Raw genomic sequence first — 19,535 nt, 5'->3', positions numbered from 1 at the left:
AGTTTTTTAAAAAACATTTTTGTACAGTCTACCATCATACCTCCTGAATATACAAATATTCATGTATGTGCCTGATATAAGCCATAAAAATAAAATAATTCACAAATTTATTATATGAAATTATCCCTGAAACTAAGCAAAATTTGGATAAGCTTTTCTACAAATATACTCTCTGGGAGAAAAAGAAAAGTAAGCCTTAAAGTGAATTCAATTTTTCTACTACTTCTCATTAAATATTAAAAATGTGTCCATATTTTTTAATATTGATAAACTAAATTAAAAACCTTAGTGAAGTACAAGGTATGGTAGCTCCTATCTATAAGCTCAGCTACTTAGAAGGCTAAGGTGGGAGGACGGCTTGAGTGCAGGAATTCCAGGCCAGCCTGGGCAAAACAGTGAGAACCCAGATCTAGAATGAATGAATGAATGAATGAATGAATGAATAAAAAATAGGCTGGGCCCAGTAGCTCACACCTGTAATCCCAGCACGTTGGGAGGCCGAGGCGGGTGCATTACTTAAGGTCAGGAGTTCGAGACCAGATCGGTCGACAGGGTGAAACCCTATCTCTACTAAAAAAAAAAAATACAAAAATTAGCTGGGCAAGGTGGCAGGCACCTGTAATCCCAGCTACTTAGGAGGCTGAGGCAGGAGAATCGCTTGAACCTGGGAGGCGGAGGTTGCAGTGAGTAGGAATCGCACTACCGCACTCTGTCTAGGCAACAGAGCAAGACTCCATCTCAAAAAAATAGTAATAAAAATAAAATAAAACAGATCAGGTGCAGTGGCTCATACCTGTAAGTCCCAGCAATTTGGGAGCAAGGCAGGCAGATCACTTGACCTCATGAGTTCCAAACCAGGCTACACAACACAGTGACAACTCATCTCTACAAAAAATACAAAAAAACTTGCCAGGCACAGTGGTGTGCACCTACAGTCCCAGCTACTCAGGAGGCTGAGGCAGGAGGATCACTTGAGCCCAGTGAGGTTGAAGCTGCAGTGAGTTGAGATCCCACCACTGCACTCCCACCTGGGAAAGCATTAGACCCTGTCTTAAAAATAAAATAAAACAACATAGATAGACAGAAAACCCAGTTTATCCTATATGTATAATTAAATATCAGATACAGTTATTACTTACATACACTATTGAGGATTTTTAATCTGATCAATTTTATTGAGTTAGCTTCTCCCCAATTTTAAGCGCAACCCCTCTCAGATGGCACATAACTATAAAAAACATTAAACACAGAATTTTTAAAGTCAAATCACATTTGTACCCAAAAGTAGGCTTTTCCCCCTTGTTTTAATTCATAAATTTATTCAACAGACTTGATTTTACAAATTCTAACCATCCTAGAATTTTCCTCATGTCAAGATATTACAAGCATTATAACAGCCTATTCTAAGTGTTTTACCCACTGATAGTCAAGAGATTTCCCCTAAAAGTAAATGGCAAACCAGAAAACCATTGCCAGCTATATGATAAAGAATATATTTGAAGGCCGAGTGATGTGGCTCATGGCTGTAATCCCAGCACTTACAGAGGCCGAAGCCGGCACATCACCAAGATCAGGAGATCGAGACTAGCCTGGCCAACATGGCAAAACCCAGTCTCTACTAAAAATGCAAAAACAAGCGGGGCATGCTGGTGCATGCCTGTACCTCACTTACTTGGGAAGCTGAGGCAGGAAAATCCTTGAACCCAGGAGATGGAGGTTGCAATGAGCAGAGATCTTGCCAAAGCACTCCAGCCTGGGAGACAGAGTGAGACACAATCTCAAAAAAAAAAAAAAAAAAAAGAATATATTTGGCTGGGCGTGGTGGCATACACCTGTTATCTCGGCACTTTGGGAGGCCAAGACAGGAGAATGACTTGAGCTCAAGAGTTTGAGACCAGCCTTGGCAACATGGTGAGGCCCCGTCTCTACAAGAAATACAAAGAATTAGCCAGGCATGGTGGTACATGCCTCTGGTCCCAGCTACTCAGGAGGCTGAGATGGGAGGATTGCTTAAACCCAGAAGGTCACGGCTGTAGTGAGTGGTGATCGTGCCACTGCACTCCAGCCTCTTTTTGTTTTTTGGAGATGGAGTCTCACTCTGTTACCCAGGCTGGAGTATAGTGGTGTGATCTCTGCTCACTGCAACCTCCGCCTCCTGGGTTCAAGCAATTCTCCTGCCTCAGCGTCCAGAATAGCTGGGACTACAGGTGCACGCCACCATGCCCAGCTAATTTTTGTATTTTCAGTCGAGATGGGGTTTCACCATGTTGGCCAGGCTGGTCTCGAACTCCTGACCTCAGGCGATCTACCCGCCTCGGTCTCCCAAAGTGCTGGGATTACAGGCGTGAGCCACCGCACCCAGCCTACCACCCTCTTCTTTTTTTGAGACCCTGTCACTCCCACCAAAAAAAAAGAATATTTTTACTACAAAGAGATTTAAAACATGTCAAAATAAGAAAAAAAATTGCACATGCCATAACAAAGATAGGCAAAGACATGAACAGTTAGAAATATGACTATCTTGAAAACCCAAAAGGGCTAGGCATGGTGGCTCACACCAAAACTTTGGGAGGCTGAGGCAGGCTGACCATTTGAGGCCAGTAGTTTGAGACCAGCCTGGCCAACATGGTGAAACTCTGTCTCTACTAAGAATACAAAAAATTAGCTGGGCGTGATAGCACGTACCTGTAATCCCAGCTACTCAGAAGGCTGAGAGGGAAGAATCACTTGAATCCAGAAGGCGAAGGTTACAGTTGAGCTGAGATTGCGCCACTGCACTCCAGCCTAGGTGACAGAGCAAGACTCTGTCTCAAAAAAAAAAAAAAAAAGAATAAAAAACATATAATTAACAAAAGGATTTAGCGGCTCACACCTGTAATCCTAGCACTTTGGGAGGCTGAGGAGGACAGATCACTTGAGGCCACGAGTTCAAGACCAGCTAGGCCATGGAGAAACCTCATCTCTACCAAAAATACAAAAATTAGTCACACTTGGAGCCACACACATGTAATTCCAGCTACTGAGGAGGCTAAAGTGGAAGGATCATTTGAGCCCAGGAGGTCAAAGCCGCAATGAGCCAGAATCACACCACTGCACTCCAGCCTGGGTGATACCTGTCTCAAAAAACAAACAAAAAAACTGTATGGTATCAGCCCAGGAATAAACAACTGAAAAGAACAGAGATATTCAAAAGTAAACACATGCAGGCCGGGCGCAGTGACTCGTACCTGTAATCCCAGCACTTTGGGAGGCCAAGGCGGATGGATCACTTGAGGTCCGGAGTTTGAGACCAGCATGGCCAACATGGTGAAACCCCGTCTCTACTAAAATTACAATAAATTAGCCAGGTGTAGTGGCATGCACCTGTAGTCCCAGCTACTCTGGAGGCTGAGGCAGAGAATCACTTGAACCCTGGTGGCGGATGTTGCAGTGAGCCAAGATCACACCATTGCACTCCAGCCTGGGCAACAAAAGTGAGACTCCATCTCCAAAAAACAAACAAAAAAAAGGAAACACAGGCATACATACATACACACACACACGGTGAATATACGGCAATTGAGAATATGATGAAGACAAGATTTAATATCATTAAAGACAGGATATTCAACAAATAGGCTTAGGTCAGTTACATATTTGTGGAGAAAAAGAGTACCTCCAAAAACATATAAAAATAAATTCCAAATCAATTAAAGGGCTAAATATGTTAAGCTAGTAAAGAGTTCGAATATAAAATATTTTTATAATTTTGGTATGGAGAGAGCCTTCTTTTTTTTTTTTTTTTTGAGACGGAGTCTCGTTCTGTCACCCAGGCTGGAGTGCAGTGGCCGGATCTCAGCTCACTGCAAGCTCCGCCTCCCGCGTTTAAGCCATTCTCCTGCCTCAGCCTCCCGAGTAGCTGGGACTACAAGCGCTCGCCACCTCGCCCGGCTAGTTTTTTGTATTTTTTAGTAGAGACGGGGTTTCACTGGGTTAGCCAGGATGGTCTCGATCTCCTGACCTCGTGATCCGCCCATCTCGGCCTCCCAAAGTGCTGGGATTACAGGCTTGAGCCACCGCGCCCGGCCCCGGAGACAGCCTTCTTAAGCAAGCCTCAAAACCCAGAAACCATTAAGAAAAAAGATAGTTATGAAATTTTAGCACATCAGCAGACACTATAGATGATGCAACAGATTGTAGAAAATATGTGCGACATGTGTTAAAAATACAGGGATACATAGACAGAGTTCCTATTAGTCAAAAGAAAAGTGAAGAGAGGTGTGCATAGTTAATGGGTACCAAAAAAAATAGAAAGGCTGGGCGTGGTGGCTTACCTCTGTAATCCCATCGCTTTAGGAGGCCAAGGCAACAGATCAGTTGAGGCCCGGAGTTTAAAACTAGCCTGGCCAACATGGTGAAACCCTGTCTCTACTAAAAAATACAAAAATTAGCTGGGCATGGTGGTACCCACCTGTAATCCCAACTTATTCGGGAGGCTGAGTGACAAGAATCGCTTCAACCCGGGAGGCAGAGGTTGCAGTAAGCTGAGATCACACCACTGCACTCCAGTCTGGGCGACAGAGCAAGACTATCTCAAAAAAAAAAAAAAAAAAAAAAAAAAGAAAGAATGAGTAAGAGGGAGTATTTGATAGCACAAATGCTTAATAATTTGTAAGTCAATAATTTAATTGTACATTTTTAAATAACTATAAGTATAATTGTTCATAACACAAATAATGAATGCTGAGGGGATAAATTCCCCATTTTACATGATGTGATTATTACGCAATGCATGCCCATATCAAAACATCTCATGTACCCAATAAATATACACACCTACTATGTACCCACAAAAAAATACATATATTTTTAAAAATAAAGCCAAGCATAGTGGCTCACACCTGTAATCCCAGCACTCTGCAAAGCTGAGGTAGGCAGATTGCTTGAGGTCAGGAATTCCAGAACAGCCTGGGCAACATAGCAAAACTCTGTTTCTACAAAAAATACAAAAATTAGCTGGTCATGATGGCTCTGACACTGTGGTCCCAGCTACTTGGGAGGTTGAGGTGGGATGATCACCTGAGCTTGGGAAATTGAGGCTGTAATGAGCGAAATCACTCCAGCCTGGGCAACAAAGAGATCTCTCTCCAAAAAAAAAGGCCCAGCACAGTGGCTCACACCTGTAATCCCAGCACATTGGAAGGCCAAGGCGAGAGGATCACTTGAGGCCAGGAGTTCAAGACCAGCCTGGCAAACATGGTGAAACCCTGTCTCTACTAAAAATACAAAATTAGCCGGGGGCGGTGGCAGGTTCCTGTAATCCCAGCTACTTGGGAGGCTGAGGCAGGAGAACTGCTTGAACCCAGGAGGCGGAGGCTGCAGTGAGCTGAGATTATGCCACTGCACTCCAGCCTAGGCAACAGCGAGACTCCATCTCCAAAAAAAAAAAAAAATTACTTCAAGTTCCATTCATGTATCCTCAGCAAACTAACAAATACCGCATGATTTCACTTAAAAGTGGGAGCTAAACAATGAAAACACACGGACACAGGGAAGAGAACAACACACACTAGGGCCTGTGCGGGGGTGGGGAGCGCATCAGGATAAACAGCTAATGTATGCAGGGCTTAATACCTAGGTGATGAGTTAATAGGTACAGCAAACTACCATGGCACACATTTATGTAACAAGCCTGCACATCCTGCATGTGTATCCAGGAACTTAAAATTAAATTAAATTCTTAAAAAAAATACAAAAATTATCTGGGCGTGGTGACAGGTGACTGTAATCTTGCCTCTTCAGGAGGCTGAGGCACAAGAACCATTTGAACCTGGGAGGCGGAGACTACAGTGAGCTGAGCTCACACCACTGCACTCCAACCTTGACAACAGAACGAGACTCTGTCTAAAAAAAAAAAAAAAAAACTTAAAAAAATGTTTTCAGAGAACAAATGTAGCTTTGATACAAAAAGAAAAACTGAAATGAGCCCAGGGAGGGGGGAGGAGTAGAATGGGAAGAAAAAAGCCCAGTTACAAAATAAGCAAAGAATAAGCAATTCCACTGAAAGAAATACAGCCAAAAAAGAAATAAAAAGATGTTAGGCCAGGCATAGTGGCTCACACCTGTAATCTCAGCACTTTGGGAGGCCAAGGAGGGCAGATCACCTAAGGTCGGGAGTTCGAGACCAGCCTGACCAACATGGAGAAACCCGTCTCTACTAAAAATACAAAATTAGCCGGGCGTGGTGGCGCACACCTGTAATCCCAGCTACTCAGGAAGCCACCTGTAATCCCAGCTACTCAGGAAGTGAGGCAGGAGAATTGCTTCAAACCAGGAGGTAGAGGTTACGGTGAGCCGAGATCGCGCCATTGCACTCCACCCTGGGCAACAAGAGAGAAACCCTGTCTCAACAACAACAAATATAAATTAGCCGAGTATGGTGGCACATGCCTGTAATCCCAGTTACTTGGGAGGCTGAGGCAGGAGAATCACTTGAACCCAGGAGTCAGAAGTTGCAGTGAGCTGAGATCATGCCACTGCACTCCAGCCTGGGCGACAGAGACAGACTCTGTCTAAAAATAATAATAATAAATAAAATAAATAAAAAATAATAAATATGGAAAATGTTCAACTTCATATCAAATAAATGGAAATTTAAAATGAAATCACTTGGCCAGGTGCAGTGGCTCATACCTGTAATCCCAGCACTTTGGAGGGCTGAGGTGGAAAAATTGCTTGAGCTCAGGAGTTCAAGATCAGCCTGGGCAATATAGTGAGACCTCATCTCAAAAAAATTAAAGATTAGGCTTTCTCTTCCTGGTTCCTAGCAGAGTCAGGAAAAGCTTTGTTGAGAGGGCAGGGTGAAAAACACTTTTTTAAAATTAACTGGGCATGGTGGTGCACATCTGTAGTTCCAGCTACTCGGGAGGCTGAGGTGAGAGGATTGTTTGAGTCCAGGAGGTAAAGTCTACAGTAAGCTGTGATTGCACAACTGCACTCCAGCCTAGGTGACAAAGTAAGACCCTGTCTCAAGAAATAAAAATAAGGTGGTGGTTCACACCTGTAATCTCAGCACTTTGGGAGTGCAAGGTGGACGGATCATCTGAGGTCAGGAGTTTGAGACCAGCCTGGCTGACATGGTGAAACCCCATCTCTACTAAAAATACAAAAATTAGCCGGGCTTGGTGGCAGGTGCCTGTAATCCCAGCTACTCAGGAGGCTGAGGCCAGAAAATTGCTTGAACCGAGGAGGCGGAGGTTGCAGTGAACCAAGTTGTGCCACTGCACTCCAGCCTGGGTGACACAGCGAGACTCCATCTCAAAACATTAATAAATAAAAATAAATAAATAAAATGAGGTCACCTATCTTCTCTTTTTAGCAGCAGGGTCTCACTCTCACTCTGACATCCAGGCTGGAGTATAGTGGCATGATTTAGCTGACTGCAACCTCAAATACCAGGGCTCAAGTGATCTTCCTGCCTCAGCCCCTCAAGTAGCCAGGACTATAGGTGCATGCTGCCAGACCCAGCTAATTTTTAAAATTTTTTGGTAAAAAATTAGCCAGAGCCGGGCACAGTGGCTCACGCCTATAATCCCAGCACTCTGGGAGGATGAGGCAGGGTGGATCGCCTGAGGTCAGAATTTTAAGACCAGTCTGGCCAACATGGTGAAACTCCCTCTCTACTAAAAGTACAAAAGTTAGCTGGGCATGGTGGCTCACGCCTGTAATCCCAACTACTTGGGAGGCTGAGGAAGGAGAATCGCTTGACCCAAGAGGCAGAGGTTGCAGCGAACTGTGATTGCGCCACTGCACTCCAGCCTGGGTCACAGAGCGTGACTCCATCTCAAAAAAAAAAAAAAAAAAAAAATTAGCCAGGCCTGGTAGCTGGCGCCTGTAATCTCAGCTACTCAGGAGGCTGAGGCAGGATAATCGCTTGAACCTGGGGGCAGAGGTTGCAGTGAACTAAGATTATGACACTGCACTCTTGCCTGGGCGACAGAGCGAGACTCTATCTCAAAAAAAAAAAAAAAACAATTTTTTTTGGTAGAGGCCAGGCAGGTGGCTTACACCTGTAATCCCTGCACTTTGGGAGGCCGAGACAGGCAGATCACCTGAGGTCAGGAGTTTGAGACCAGCCTAGACAACATGGTGAAACCCTGTCTCTACTAAAAATACAAAAATTATCTGGGTATGGTGGGGTGTGCCTGTAGTCCCAGCTACCAGGAGGCTGAAGCATGAGAATCACTTGAACCCAGGAGGTGGAGGTTGCACTCCAGCCTGGGCGATGAAGCAAGACTAATCTCAAAAAACCAAAACAAAACAAAACTGCATGTATTTCTTTTTTTTTCTTTGAGACACAGTGTCTGTCAGTCACCCAGTCTGGAGTGCAGTGGTGGGATCATGGCTCACTACAGCCTCAACTTCCCAGGCTCAAGCGATCCTCTTGCCTCAGCCTCCTAAGTAGCTGGGATTACAGGTGCATGCCACCACATCCTGGCTAAATTTTTAAATTTTTTTGTAGAGACAGGGTTTCTCTATTTTGCCATACCCAGGATGGTCTCGAACTTGTGGGCTCAAGCAATCCATCCAACTTGGGCCTTCCAAAGTGCTGGGATTATAGGCGTTAGCGACCACACCCAACCTAATATGTGTTATAATGCAATTGTACTCTTCCACTTTTTTCTAAATCAGAGAAGCATTTATTAAATGCCCCAGCAGTGCAGCTGAAGACAGAAAAATTAAACAGTAATATAGCAAACCAAATATAGGAAGCACCTAAACAAAACACCTGAATCACTTATCCTTAGTACAAGTAGGAAGTATAAGTACAGTTTAAGGTAAACAAGTAATCAGTTTGTATTCTATCATCTATCAGTAAATAGCCTCTTGACAAAACTGGTTTCCCAAAATTAGCTGAGGGCATCTATAACTCTATAGTAATTATTAAATATAACTTGGCAATGTGGTACAGTATAAGGAACAGTTAACTGGAAACCAGGACATCTGGGACACTGCAGCTATGTGACTTTGGGTAAGTCATTTAAAAGTTCTCTAGGCGGCCAGGCACAGTGGCTCACACCTGTAATCCCAGCACTTTGGGAGGCCGAGGCGGGAGAATCACCTCAGGTCGGGAGTTCGAGACCAGCGTGACCAACATGAGAAACCCCGTCCCTACTAAAAATACAAAATTAGCCGGACGTGGTGGTACATGCCTGTAATTCCAGCTACTCGGGGGGCAGAGGCAGGAGAATCGCTTGAACCCGAGGGCCGGAGGTTGCAGTGAGCTGAGATCGCACCGTTACACTCCAGCCTGGGAAACAAGTACGAAACTGTGTCTCAAAACAAAAAAAAAAAAGTTCTCTAGGCTTGCTGGGCACAGTGGGTCACGCCTGTAATCCCAGTACTTTGGGAGGCCAAGGTGGGCAGATCACTTGAGGTAAGGAGTTCGAGACGAGCCTGACCAATATGGTGAAACTCTGTCTCTACTGAAAATACAACGATTAGTCGGTCGTGGTGGTGGGCGCCTGTAGTCCCAGCTACTCAGGAGGCTGAGACAGGAGAATTGCTTGAACCTGGGAGGCGGAGGTTGTAGTGAGCCAAGCCAAGATTGTGCCACTGCACTCTAGCCTGGGTGACAGAGCGAGACTCCATCTCAAAAAAAAAGAAAAAGAAAAAAAAGAAAAAAGAAAGTTCTCTAGGCTTTAGTTTCCTCAATATAAAATGAATGGAATGGACTGTTGACCTCTAGGCATTCTAATAAGTCTAGAACTGATTATCAATACTTCATTAATGGTATTTGTCATTCTCCCTTAGGTTTTGGGGGATTCTTTTTTTTTTTCTTATCAGTAGAAATAGGGTCTCACTCCGTTGGCCAGGCTGGTCTTGAACTCCTGGCCTCAAGCAATCCTCCTGCCTTAGCCTCCTAAAGTGCTGGAATTACAGACCTAATCTCACTCAGATTTTTAAAGAAGCCATTTACAAAGATATAAAATTTGGGGGCCAGATGTGGTGGCTCATGCCTACTTTGGGAGGCCGAAGCAGGTCAATCATTTGAGGTCAGGACTTCGAGACCAACCTGCCCAACATGGTGAAATCCTGTCCCTACTAAAAATACAAATAAGCATCTGGGTGTGGTGGTGAGTGCCTATAATCCCAGCTACTGGGGAGGCTGAGGACAAGAGCAAAACTCCGTCTCAAAAAACAAACAAACAGGTTGGGTGCATCATGCACATATTTAGCATCATGCTAACATTCACATTAGTTCCTCATATGTAGTATAAATATCTGAGGGAGAAAATATATGAATAAATAAACAGATAGCCCTATCCATTTATACCTTCCAAGTCCCACCCAGAATTCTGGTCTCCCGGCCAATTCCACCTGCAACCTCCCCCCACTTCCTCCACACCAAGACTCCCTCTCTCCCTACAAAAGAAAGAAATCTTTCTTAGTATATTAGAATCACATAAATTTCCACCACCAATCTCTAATCTACCATTTACTAGCTCAATAATCTTTGGTAACTTCCTGAACTTTTTAAGCCTCAGTTTTCTTTAAAACTAAAGTAACTAGTACCAGCTGCAGAGCAGAGTGTTGTTATAAGATAAAATGAGATAATGTGCCTGGCACATTAATAATCACTCAATGAATGTCAGCTATTATTATTATTGCCTTAAGACTGTTGTAATATTTATTTACTTATTTATTTATTTTGAGATAGAATCTTGCTCTGTTGCCTACGTTGGAGTGTAGTGGCATGATTTCGGCTCACTGTAACCTCTACTTCCTGGGTTCCAGTGATTTTCCTGCCTCAGCCTCCCGAGTGGCTGGAATTACTGGCAGGCATCACCATGCCCAGCTAATTTTTGTATTTTTAGTAGAGACGGTGTTTCACCATGTTACCCAGGCTGATCTCGAACTCCTTAAGTGATCCGCCCACCTCAGCCTCCCAAAGTGGTGGGATTAGAGGTCTGAGCTGCTATGCCTGGTCCATATTTATTTACATTTACAGTAAAGGAGTACTGAAAAAAACTAATAGGACCAGCGAGGTGGCTCACACCTATAATCGTAGCACTTTGGGAGGCTGAGGAGGGAGGCTCACTTGAGCCCAGGTGCGCGAGATCAGCATGAGCAACATAGGGAGATCCTGTCTCTAGAAAAAGTACAAAAATTAGCCAAGCACCTGTAGTCCCAGCTCTTGGAGAGGATGAAAAGCAAGAGGATTCCTTAAACCCAGGTGACTGAGGCTGCAGTGAGCCGTGATTACTCCACTGCACACCAGCCTGGACGACAAAGAACGCATCTTAAAAAAAAAAAAAAAAAAAGGTTTAATTTATGAACTGACCAGTGAATTTTCTTCTCAAACTTCCATTCTTTTATCTCTTCTGAGAAACTTACTATGTGTTTCACTAATGCAGCACAGTTTAGAGTTTGCTTAACACTTTGTAATTTTGAAAACTCTTAGGCTGGGCATGGTGGCTCAAGCCTGTAATCCCAGCACTTTGGGAAGCCAAGCTGCCAAGGCAGGAGGATTGCTGGGTATCACAGCCATATCAGCTTAGGCAACATAGCAAGACCTCGTCTCTAAAAAAAAAATTTTAATAATTAACTGGGCGTGGATACATGCACCTGTGGTCCTATCTACTCGGGAGGCTGAGGTGGGAGGATAGCTGGGGCCCAGGAGGTTGAGGTAGCAGTGAGCTGTGATGACACCACTGCACTCCAGCCTGAGCAAAAGAGTGAAAACCTGTCTCAAAAAAAAAAAGAAAAGAAAATTCTTACTTTGAGAGGCTGAGACGGGAGTATCACTTGAGCCCAGGAGTTTGAGACCAGCCTGGCAACATAGCAAGACCCCATCTCCAAAAAAAAAATCAGCTGGGCATGGTGGCCCTCACCTGTAGTCTCAGCTCTATTCAGGAGACAGAGGTATGAGGATGGTTGGAGCCCAGAAGGTTGAAGTTGCAGTGAGCCATGATCTTGCCACTGCATTCCAGCCTAAGTAACACACTGAGACGCTGTTGCAAAAAAAAAAAAAAAAGACAATTCTTTGTCCTGTCAACTACTATATAAAACTCTTCAGGAGCAGAATCTTGTCTCATACTTTCATGTTAATATATTGTGCTTATTACATTGTTAAGTATCTTTTTCTCTATCAGTCTGCCCTCATAGGGTCTGAGTAATTCCAAGGGAGAGATCAAGTTCTACCTGTATTCGTATCCTGAAGGCTTGGCAATCAGACACAAACAGGTCCCAATAAATATAAAGTGGATAAATGAATTAATCTTTTTTCCCTGCAATGCCTTACACAGTACTTTACACATAACAGGAGTTCAGTAGAGCTTGTTATTGGATTCATGCAGAAATCTTTTGGACTCAACCACCACACAAAGCTTTATCTTGCCTCAGAAAAGCACTTCTATTTTAAAGTTTAGCTGCTGACATTACAAATTAGGTTTTACTCTAACATATATCAAATAAATGGGTTCAGTGACTAACCACATCAAGACCAGCTGAAGAAGGATTTTAAAAGCCTTTTTTTCTTTCTTTCTTTTTTTTTTTTTTTTTTTTTTTGAGACGGAGTCTCGCTCTGTCGCCCAGACTGGAGTGCAATGGTGCGATCTCGGCTTACTGCAATCTCCGCCTCCCGAGTTCAAACGATTCTCCTGCCTCAGCTTTCCGAGTAGCTGGGATTGCAGGCGTGCGCCACCATGCCCGGCTAATTTTTGCATTTTTTTAGTGGAGACGGGGTTTCACTATGTTAGCCAGGCTGGTCTCGAACTCCTGACCTCAAGCAATCCGCCCGCCTCCGTCTCCCAAAGTGCTGGGATTACAGGCGTGAGCCACCGCGCCCAACCAAAAAGCCATTATACTAATTAATGCATTTGTCAACCTCAACATGAAAAAATCCAGTTATATAATCACGAGAGGTTATCCTTTTCAAATTTATACTTACAAAAGATAGAAAAATGATCACAAAACTCGTATCTGTCGATTGAAATAAATTATTTTTATGACTGACTTGAAGCCATTGTTTTCACTACAAATAACAGTTAACCAGAAAAGTGATCCACACCTATTTCCAGAAAACACTCCTTAAGACTCAAAGACTGGATGTTTTCCCCTCTCAGTGATTTTAACTCCTGAGAGACACCTTTTATTTCAACAATGAGACATTCAAAACATGTTCGGTCTCCTAAAATAAAATTTAATTCATTTCTTAAAAGGCAACTAGCTTGATAGGCACACTTTGGGAACACTAGGTTTTACATCCAAATAATTAAAACCATCCCTAGATTTAGTGTTCAGCCTGCTGCTGCAATTAAAAAAAAAAAAAAGGTTTTTTAGTTACATTTGTGGAAGGTTTAAGTGTCGTATTCCACATTTTTTCACCATATCATCTAACCTGACTACCTTGCATATATTTCATAAGCACATCGTAAAGAAATTGTACACTTGAATGAGTCTGGGAAGAAACGTAAGCTTAGCACACACCCCCTTCTTCCAACTCAATACGCTTCAGAGGAAGCAACCTTAGTGTTTTTTTCTTCTCAAGAATAGCTCTCTCCCGCCCCCCCACCCTGCGCTTTATTTTAGAATAGCAATCATTCATTATCGTACTCGTAGTTTCTCAGCGAAAAGAACCATCCCAACTAATACTAGTTCACCAGGACTTCCCTTTCGCATCTCAGAGTGTCCGTGGGGAATTTCTCCGGAAAGAGGGAAAGGAGGCAGTGACGGTCTGGGACGCCACCATTCCCGCCACGCCATGTAGGACCCAGATCCTGGCGCGCGGTCCCCGACCAGCCTCAGGCAGAGCCCGGGGATCTGTAAAGATCTGATCCCTTCTCCTCCCTCCACCCCCTAACCAGTGAAAAGAAAACTGGGCCCAGCCTCTGTGCTCTCATTCAACATACCCTCCTCCTCGCTGTACCCCATTTCTTCCCACTTCTTTCCCAATGTAGCCTGGTCCCTTTATCCAGTTCCGAGTCTCCGTAAACACCCTGCTCCCAACACGCACACCCCTCCACGCTCCAGCCCGCGCCCCTTGAACCCCACTACACCCGGGTCCCTCCCCCTGGACCTCCCAGCAGCTCTAGCCCTCCCTGCGTGCCCTAGAGCAGACCGGCGCCGCGTCCCTGTACCCACAGGACCCAGGTCCTGCCCCACACGTCACACTCAGGTCCATTCCTCCCGCGACCTAACCTTCCCCGCGCCCCCTCCCCAAGCGCTACCCCCTACACCCGGTTACCCCCGGCCCCGCCCCCCTGAGGGTGTCGCACTCACCGCTTCTGCCGCCGCATACTTAACCGCCGCGGCTGCTATAGCTACAGGGAGCCAAGGCAACCAGCTCTCGCGACACTTTCCTTGGCCACGGCGAGAGCAGACGAGAAGAGACTCTCGCAAGAAAGTAAATGAGTCAGGCTGGAAACGGCGAAGTATATCTCGCGATAGCAGAGTTTAAAATGGCGGACTCAAGGCGTTTTATGGGTGGCCCGGAAAGGCATGGAGGTGGGGCGCGGGCGAGGATGAAGCTTAAATTGGCCGGGAGTCGGAAAACGATTGCAGGCGGGACCGTCCGAAGGGGCTGAGGAAACTTAGCCTGGCAGACCCTACACTGGGATAACTTTAGGGATATGGTCTTCTTTTCCCAATTTCCTCAAACTTAGAGCAGCGTCGCCTTTAGCTGAAGGTTCGTTTTCCCAGCATTTACCTTCTCCAGGCGGAGTAGTTGGAGACAGAGAGGGCAAGCCACAAACTGACCTTCCCATCTCCTCATTCCGTTCCATCAAGAACTTTTCATCGTTCTTTCCCCACCCTGGTTTGTAAATGGTGTTTAGCTTCATAGAAACGTTTGTCCATGGGTGCCCTGCCCCATCAGTTAGCCCCAGCAATAGAGGAAGTTACCAAAAAAAAAAAAAATTTTTATTGACCTTGGATGCAGAAAGGAACCGCATTGGTGTGTGATTTGAATTTTGCAACTGTTGCTTCCTGCCCTGTGGCCACGTCCCCCTTACTTGGTGACTCTCAGGACTTAGTTGTGGGGCTTTTTCTCTCTGCTCTCAGACAACTATAAAAGCAGACTAATTGAACAGCATCTAGAACAGAAGGTGGATTTAAAGAACATTGGTCGGCCGGGCGCTGTGGCTCACGCTTGTAATCCCAACACTTTGGGAGGATGAGGCGGGAGGGATTGCTTGAGCCCAAATGTTCGAATCCAGCCTGGCCAACATGGCGAAACCCCGTCTCTACAAAAAATACAAAAATGAGCCGGGCATGGGCCGTAGCAGTGTCTCACGCCTGTAATCCCAGCACTTTGGGAGGCCGAGGCTAGCGGATCACGAGGTCAGGAGATCGAGACCATCCTGGCCAACACAGTGAAACCCGGTCTCAGTCTCTACTAAAACTACAAAAATTAGCTGGGCGTGGTGGCATGTGCCTGTAATCCCAGCTAATCGGGAGGCTGAGGCAGGAGAATTGCTTGAACCAGGGAGTTGGAGGCTGCAGTGAGCCGAGATCACGCCACTACACTCCAGCCTGGCGACAGAGCGAGACTTCGTCTCAAAAAAAAAAAAAAAAAAATGAGCCGGGCATAGTGGTGTGCCTGTAGTCCCAGCAACTCGGGAGGATAAGGTGGGAGAATCCCTTGAGCTGGGAGGTGGGGGTTGCAGTGAGCTATGATCACACCACTGCACTCCAACAAACATAGCAAGACTCTGCCTCAAGAAAGAGTGTAAGAGAGAGAAAAAAATATCATTTCAACATATAACCCATGTTATTAACAAGATAGCGTACATTCTCTTTTTCATACTAAGTTTTCAAAATTTGGTGTTTATACTTGGAGCACATCTCATTAAGGACTGGGAGCATTTTAAGAGCTCAAAAGCCACATGCAACTAGTGATGACAGTATCGGACAGCGCAGACCTAGACTCTAGAGTAATGAATGAGCACTCTGGATGACTGGGGGGTGGTATCATAGGTGTGTGGTGTATGTAAAAGAAACCCTTGAAATTGCTAACTCAAATGGCTGCAGAGGCTAGGCAAGTAACAAAGATGACCTGACACAGGGACTAGGACCCACTGGAGACTACAAACTCCTATCTAAAAGAGCCACTTTTCCTGAATTTTAAAACACAGTGATACCAAACAAGATGTCTGAGCAGGACACACAGCTAACTCTGCGGCCAATGTACTGCCTCAGTGAACCATGGTATTCAAATGTCTGAAACGCAAGGATTTTGTTTTGTTTTTCATTTTTTTGAGACAGGATCTCTCTGCCATTCATGATCTCAGCTCACTACAACTTCCACCTCTCCCACTCAAGCGATCCTCCCACCTCACCTCCCAAGTAACTGGGACTACAGACACCTACCACTACACCTGGCTAATTCTTGTAGAAAGGGTATTTTAACAGAAGAGTTGTAACTAGGCAAAGGAATGGCAACCTTGAAAATCTGACCAGATTTCTTGCTGGGTCCTGTACAAGTGTGTGCACTTTAAGCCACCATTGCAATTTAGGATTATAATTTAACTTCTAAGTAGAATTTCCTACTGAGGAGGTAATTTTACAGCCATCCTGGGCTCCCTGTAAATTAATAAGCTGATATCATGATTTTTTATTATAGTTAAAATTTTAGACATTCTGAGCTTAAAATAATTATTTCCAGGTTTTCAAAGTTGTTGACCAGCAGACTCCAGACATTTTTTCCTCCAACTTTAAGAGAAGGCATAGAGAGAGAGAGAGAGAGATTGTTTGTTTGTTTGTTTGTTTTGAGACAAGGTCTCACTCTTTCACCCAGGCTGGAGTTCAGTGGCATGATCTCAGCTCAATACAACCTCCACCTCCCGGTTTCAAGCAATTCTTTTGCCTCAGCTTCCAAAGTAGCTGGGATTACAGTTGTGTGCCACTGTGCCCAACTAATTTTTTTGCATTTTTAATAGAGACAGGGTTTCGCCATGTTGGCCAGGCTGGTCTCGAATTTCTGGCTTCAAGTGACCCGCCCACCTGGGCCTCCCAAAGTGCTGGGATTACAGGTGTGAGCCACCACACCTGCCCTACGAGAAGGCTTTTAATTATTTTATGGTTGACTGAAAGCTCTTTGTCATAGAAAAGTTATTTGTCTTTGTACTACTTTTGCCTGATACAGGACCTGGTATACAGAAGGCACATAATATTTGTTAAAGGAACTTAGTCCTTAAACTTTTGAGGGGCTCACGGACTTAAAACCTGAGAATCTGATGAAGGCTAAGGCTTATACAGATCTTAACTGTGCCCTATCCATATTCCCTCAAACTACCCCAGAGTTCAACTCAACTTTGGTAGACAGATCTTGTAAAGGCCCAGAACTTCTTACCTCAAACACCTGAGTACCTCTGTGTGGAAGTGCTAGTGGAGTTAACATTACAAGAGACAATCTGCAATCAATGAGAGATGGAATTTGGTAGTTAAATATTCCAGTTCCTCATCCCCTTAGTGGAGTCAGTCTGAGGCATATTCTACTGTAATGTTTCTCAAAATTTTCTAGCATATGATAATCACCTAGAGAGATTAATATGACACAGATTCCAGCCAGGCTCAGTGGCTTACACTTGTAATCACAGCACTTTTGGAGGTTGAGGCAGAAGGATCACTTGAGCCCAGGAGACCAGCCTGGGCAATATGATGAGACTTTGTGAACATGGTGGCACACATCTGTGGTCCCAGCTACCTCAGAGGCTGAGGTAGGAGGATCACTTGAGCCTGGGAGGTTGAGGCTGTAGTGAGCCAAGACTGCATCACTGCGCATCAGCCTGAGTGACAGAGGGGGAGAGTCTGTCTCTAAAAAAAAATGAAAGAAAAAAGATAGAGATTCCTGGGCCCAAGAGTTTGCATTCTAACCAAGCTCCTGGGAATACTGATGCTGCTGCTAATCCATGGATCACATTTTTGGGTTTTTTTTTTTTTTTTTTGAGATGGAGTTTCACTCTTGTTGTCCAAGCTGGAGTGCAATGGCCCGCGTGACCTCGGCTCACTGCAACCTCACCTCCCGGGTTCAAGTGGTTCTCCTGCCTCAGCCTCCCAAGTAGCTGGGATTACAGTCATGTGCCACCACACCCAGCTAATTTTGTATTTTTAGTAGAGACAGGGTTTCGCCATGCTGGTCAGGCTGGTCTCCAACTGCTGACCTCAGGTGATCCACCCGCCTCAGCCTCCCAAAATGCTGGGATTACAGGCATGAGCCACCGTGCCCAGCCTAGACCATATTTTGAGTAGCATTGTTTCTAAGACTCCCCAGTGGGATTCAGCCCCAATAGCTCAAAGGGACTTTTGGCTTTCCTCTCACTCCCTTATACTGCTTGGATTTCTTGGGATCATATCCCAAATGAACTGGTCTTGCAACCAAATCTTTCTTTCAGAGTCTGTCTAGGGTGGGTGGGAGAATACAAACTATGACAACCCTCTCCTTAGGAAAAAGTATAGAGGGGTGGGTGCAGTGGCTCACGTCTGTAATCCTAGCGCTTTAGGAGGCCAAGGTGGGTGGATCACAAGGTCAGGAGTTCAAGACCAGCCTGGCCAACATGGTGAAACCCCATCTCTCCTAAAAATACAAAAAATTAGACGGGCGTGGTGGTGGGCGCCTGCAACCCCAGCTACTCGGGAGGCTGGAGCAGGAGAATCGCTTGAACCCAGGAGGCGGAGATCTCAGTGAGCTGAGATGCACCACTGCACTCCAGCCTGGGTGACAGAGCGAGACTTAAAAAAAAAAAAAAAAGGAAAAGGTACAGAGTTTTGATTATAAGTTTAGAGGAGGTAGGCCAGGCGTGGTGGCTCGTGCCTATAATCCTAGCACTTTGAGAGGCCAAGACAGGCAGATTGCTTGAGCTCAGGAGTTCAAGACCAGCCTGGGCAACGTGGTGAAACCCTGTCTCTACAAAAAATACAGAAAATTAGCCAGGCATGGTGGCGAGTTCCTGTAGTGCCAGCTACTTGGGGGTGTGAAGCGAGAGAATCACTTGCACCTGAGAGGTGGAGACCGCAGTGAGCTAAGATTGTGCCACTGCACTCCAGTGTTGGCGACAGAGTGAGACCCTATCTAAAAAAAAAAAAACAAAAAAAAAAACAAAAAAAACTTTAGAGGGTGTATGAATTCCCTGGAATTTGCTCATTAGATTATAAGTGAAGATGACCAGGGTAAATGCCATTTGACCCAAGGTGCACTAAAATGTGATCCATCTAATGCAGATTCTGGCAACTTAATCTAACCATTAGCAGCTCATGGGGTTGACTGAATTCAGTCAGCTCTCCTTAGAAGTTATTTTCTCAGATCTGATTACTATGTTTTCATTCTTCCTGGTCTGCATTATTCTTACTTTGTGGAACATGGCAGTAAACCTGGGACTCTTAAGGAGTCGCCATCCTTGAAATCAGCAAAAAGAATATTATTGCGCATTCCTATTGGGCTCGTAAGATTTATTCCCAACCATACTGCTTTCTGGGTACCACTGTAGTGCCCTTGTAACCCTTAGATATTTTCTTGCTGTGTTCAACACAGAGCCTGGCATACTATAACTGTAGCT

At 44.9% G+C, this 19,535-nt stretch overlaps 1 protein-coding gene across 9 annotated transcripts in view; it reads right to left on the bottom strand.

Annotated features, from left to right (window-relative positions):
• USP54 (ubiquitin specific peptidase 54) overlaps positions 1 to 14,388 on the bottom strand; it is a 118,382-nt gene extending 103,994 nt beyond the window's left edge. For 3 of the 9 annotated variants that reach the window (XM_073019052.1, XM_073019048.1, XM_073019050.1), the window contains exons 1-3: positions 14,263 to 14,363; positions 4,451 to 4,567; positions 2,686 to 2,804 (exon numbers count right to left, since the gene is read on the bottom strand). The gene's annotated coding sequence lies outside the window, so the exon portion shown is untranslated. Of the gene's footprint in view, positions 1 to 1,139; positions 1,229 to 1,672; positions 1,754 to 2,685; positions 2,805 to 4,450; positions 4,568 to 13,892; positions 13,997 to 14,262 lie in introns of those variants that run through there. The other 6 variants (XM_073019047.1, XM_073019051.1, XM_073019046.1 and 3 more) reach the window with 5 other exon arrangements.
• Between the last annotated feature and the right edge of the window lie 5,147 nt (positions 14,389 to 19,535).

This window comes from Chlorocebus sabaeus, chromosome 9, assembly GCF_047675955.1.
Source record: "Chlorocebus sabaeus isolate Y175 chromosome 9, mChlSab1.0.hap1, whole genome shotgun sequence".
Taxonomy (NCBI): domain Eukaryota; kingdom Metazoa; phylum Chordata; class Mammalia; order Primates; family Cercopithecidae; genus Chlorocebus; species Chlorocebus sabaeus.
This window is presented reverse-complemented; position numbering and strand designations above follow the sequence as displayed.